Source organism: Orycteropus afer, unplaced genomic scaffold (assembly GCF_000298275.1).
Source record: "Orycteropus afer afer isolate SDZICR_OR568_19922 unplaced genomic scaffold, OryAfe1.0 scaffold00016, whole genome shotgun sequence".
NCBI classification, from domain to species: domain Eukaryota; kingdom Metazoa; phylum Chordata; class Mammalia; order Tubulidentata; family Orycteropodidae; genus Orycteropus; species Orycteropus afer.
Window position 1 is genome coordinate 6,368,838 of NW_006921603.1, and position 4,231 is coordinate 6,373,068.

Here is a 4,231-nt window from a genome sequence, read left to right on the forward strand (position 1 = left end):
CAACCCCAAATTCCAATCATGTTTTCCTTGATTACAAAGGTAGGTTACTACAACTCCTGCCTCTAAGAGCCTTATGTTTGCTAGGAATGTTTCCAGACTGTAAGGAGGATCATGTGCATCTACTGAAAAATTCACATTTTGGTGCCTTATTCCTATAAAGCAGTAATATGGGTTTAAGCTCTATTTTTCCTAAAAGGCAGTTCTATGAAAATGATTTAGGCTCAAAGGGCTTATAGTTTCATAGTTTGGTAACAGATATATTACAATAGCTAAGCACTTTATTTACACTATCTCATTCAATTCTCATAATCCTTACAAGGCCATCCACGATATGAATTAAACCAAATCCTGTTACTGTCTAGTTAATTCCAACTCAGGGTGACCCTATGCATGTCAGAGTAGAGCTGTGTCCAAAGATTTTTTTTTTCCATTTTATGTGTTTTGTCCTTGTTGAGAATATACATAGCAAAACATATACCAATTCAGCAGTGCAGTGTAGTAAATTATCTGGTATGGCTTTTTTAGTGTTAAGTCTTTGTAAACTCCATGGTGGAATTTGCTGTGAGCAACTAAGGAGCTCCTGATTATTAAACTTATCCACCTGGGGTATTTCTGTTGGGAGTGGCACAAAGCAATGTTCTGGGAAGTTCTCTCTCTCTCAGGTGCTTATTATTCTGATGTTATGATTGGCTAGTTTGGCCTCTCTGCCAGGCTCAAAAGGAGGCCTCCTAGAGGCAGAACTATCACTAACTGCTGGCTGAGATGGACATGCTGCTGAGAGAAATGCGCTCGTGAGAGACATGTGCTGCTGAGAAAGAGACACAGAGAGACACACATTGCTGAGAGACACCCTGAGAGACATGCATTGCTGGGAGAGTGGCTGAGAGAGACTGTTGGCTGAGAGACAGCAAGCTGAGAGAGACTGAGCGTTGTTCCTGAACTTGAATTGTAGCCTGGTGATTCCCTAATAGACCGCATAATCTGTGAGTTCTGTGTGGCCACTGCAGTGAATTATTGAACCCAGCAGAAAGGTGGTGAGTGCTGCGGGAAGAAAGGATGGTGTCAGGGTTGGTGAAAGGGCTGGAAGGAGGCAGCATGTCTGGCCTTGAAGCAATAGGCCTTGGGCTATTGATGGTGATTCTGTCTTCCTCTTGTGGGGTTAGAGGAGGTCAGGAGATATGACCTCCTTGCCTCTTTAGCAAACAGTTTCTACACAACATTTAGTGAAACCAATTACATTCTTTGAGTTGTGCAATCATTCTCATCCTCCTTTTCTGAATTGTTCTTCCCTCATTTACATAAATTCACTGCCTACTAATGTTTCTGTCTTTCAAGTTGCTACTGTCAATATGATCCCATATAGATCTCAAAAGAGCATAATGCTCAAGGCAGACCCTTTTCACTAGTTAACTACTGTATGGTGTTAAGAAGACTCCAGGAGGTATTTTTGGTTTAAAGATTATCTCAGGGCAATAGCTTCAGAAATGTATCCAGCCTGCATGGCTCTACAAGGTCTAGACTCCATGGGAATTTGACATTCTGTTCTGCATTGCCCACCTTTTGATCAGGACTCTCACACCAAATCTTCAATTAAAATGGTCAGTAATGGTAGCTGGGCATCACACAGTTTTTCTGGTCTCATGGCAAAGGAGGCAGTTGTCCATGGAAGCAATTAGCTACACATTCCATAGCCCCTGATTCCTGACTCTCCATCTTCCTCTGTTATTCCAGGTGTCAATAGGGTTTTCAGTGTATGATTTTTCAGAAGATCTTTTGGCCTTTCTTTCAACATATCTCTGGCTGCATCAACCATTTGCAGCACCCAGGGACTCCACGATCTGAATTACATTCCGCATTTTATGGATGCAGAAACAGCTGGTAACCTAGGATTCAAACTACAATTTGACTCTTCAATTCATTTTTGATTGTTTTCTTAAATTTTATCGTGATTTGGGTGGAAGTTTACAGAGCAAATTCACTTTCCATACAGCTGCTCACATACATTTTGTCTCATGACATTGACTGCAATTTCCCACAATGCAACACTTCTCCTACCACATCCTCCCCATAGTTACCTCTTCCCTGTCTCCTCCTGTACACTTCACTCCTGCTCTCTAAGCTGTCTCCCTGCACATACACAGCCTTTCTAGTCTTCCATGATTGATCTCTTCAAAGAGTATATCTACCTAATGTAAATGTTCAGCTCATATGCCTGTCTTTTGTTTGGCTGGCAGCCACAGGAGTGTGTTCAATTCCAGACCTGAAGGGCAGCTAGGGGCCATAGTCTCACTGGTTCCATCAGACTCTATCAGACCAGTAAACCTGGTCCTTTTTTATTTTTTTTTAATGATTTTGAGTTTTGTTCCACATTGTTCTCTCACTCTAACCAGGATCTCCCTTGAGTGGTTAACAGTGGTAGCTGGGCACCATCTAGATCTTCTGGTCTCATAGTTGTATAGGCTGAGGATTGCATGGTGTACCAGTCACTTGGACTAATTGTTTCCATGTGTCTTTGGTTTTCTTCATTCTTCTTTGCTCTGGACAAGGAGAGACTCATTGTTCCATCTAGATGGCCACTTGCAAGCTTTTAAGATCCCAGTTGTTATTCACCAAAGTAGAATGTGGAACAATGTTTTGGGTAGTACGTTGCACCAACTGAGCTTGATGACCCTGTACCTATGGTCCTGAGCCCACAGGTCCAACCACTCACTCCCTCTGGGTAGCTGGCTGTGACCAAGAAGTGACTACAACCTTGTGATTTGTCAGCTCTATCATATACCTGGGAATTCTTACTGAACATACCAATACCCTTGTAGAAACATTGTGTGCCAACCCTACTCATGGTCTTGGACACACTCCCCCTAGACATACTTAAGAGTTTAGCCTGTGAACCCATCTATTCACCTGTAGATCAATGTTTGCCTTCACTGACAATGCAGTACTACATGTTCAAAAGGGTTCATCTTTGTTGTCTATACCTCCCATGCACTCTTCTCTGTCTTCCTCTTCCTCAACAGCACTGTGTTTATCACTCACATTTGGTACACTGTCCTTCTTTTCACCCAAACCAATACTTGTCTCTATCTACCTGACAGTGTTTCCTCCCCTCCACTCCTCCTGGTAACCAACAAAGAAAATTTCTTTCCATATATAAGCCTTTCCTTGACTTTTTACAATAATGGGCTAAAGCAATATTTGTCCTTCTGTGATTGACTTATTTCACTCAGCATAATGTCCTTCAAGTTCATCCCCATTATGCAGTGTTTTGCAGATTCTATGTTATTCTTTAGGGTTGCATAGTATTCCATTGTGTTTATGTACTGTATAGTTTACTTATCCATTCTTCTGTTGATGGGCACCTAGATTGTTTCCATCTTTTGGCTATTGTAAATAGTGCTGCAATGAACATGGGTGTGCATATGTCTACCCTTTTCATGGCTCTCACTTCTTTAGGATATATACCTAGTAACAGAATGGCTAGGTCAAATGGTATTTCTATTTCCAACATTTTAAGGAATTGTCATATTGCTTTCCACAGTGGTTGTATCATTTTACAGTCCTACCAGCCATGTATGAGAGTCCCAATCTCTCTGCATCCTCGCCAACATTTGTTATTTTCTGTCTTGGTGAACTTTGCAACAAGATGAACTTTGCAATTTTGGGCAAGATGGTATCTCACTGTTTTTTTGATTTGCACCTCTCTAGTGGCTAACGATCGTGAATGTTTCTTCATATGTTTATTAGCCACCTGAATATCCTCTTTGGTGAAGTGTCTATTCATGTCTTCTGCCCATTTTTAACTAGATTATTTGTCTTTATGTTGTTGAGGTGTTGCAGTTTTCTATAAATTCTAGAGATAAGCCTGCTATGTCATTGTTGTCATTGTCAGATATGTCACTGTTGAATATTTCTTCCCAATCTGTAGCTTCTCTTTTGACTCTTTTGGAGAAGTCTTTGGAAGCACATAAAAATATAATTTTCAGAAGGTCCTATTCATCTAGTTTCTCTTCTACTGTTTGTACATTTTGGGGTATGCTTTACAGTCTATTTATGCCATATATTGTTGTTGTTATTTGCCATTGAGTCAGCCCCGACTCATAGCGACCCCTCCTTGGGTTTCTGAGGCAGTATCACTACGAAAGTAGGATTGCCCAACCTTCCTTCCGAGGAGTGGCTGGTGGGTTTGAACCACCAGCCTTCTGGTTAGCAGTCAAGTGCCTTAGCCACTATG

At 41.3% G+C, this 4,231-nt stretch overlaps 1 protein-coding gene across 1 annotated transcript in view; it reads right to left on the bottom strand.

Annotated features, from left to right (window-relative positions):
* The window catches only part of ANK3 (ankyrin 3), a 382,716-nt gene that overhangs the window by 191,217 nt on the left and 187,268 nt on the right, over nucleotides 1–4,231 (bottom strand). The window lies entirely within an intron of this gene.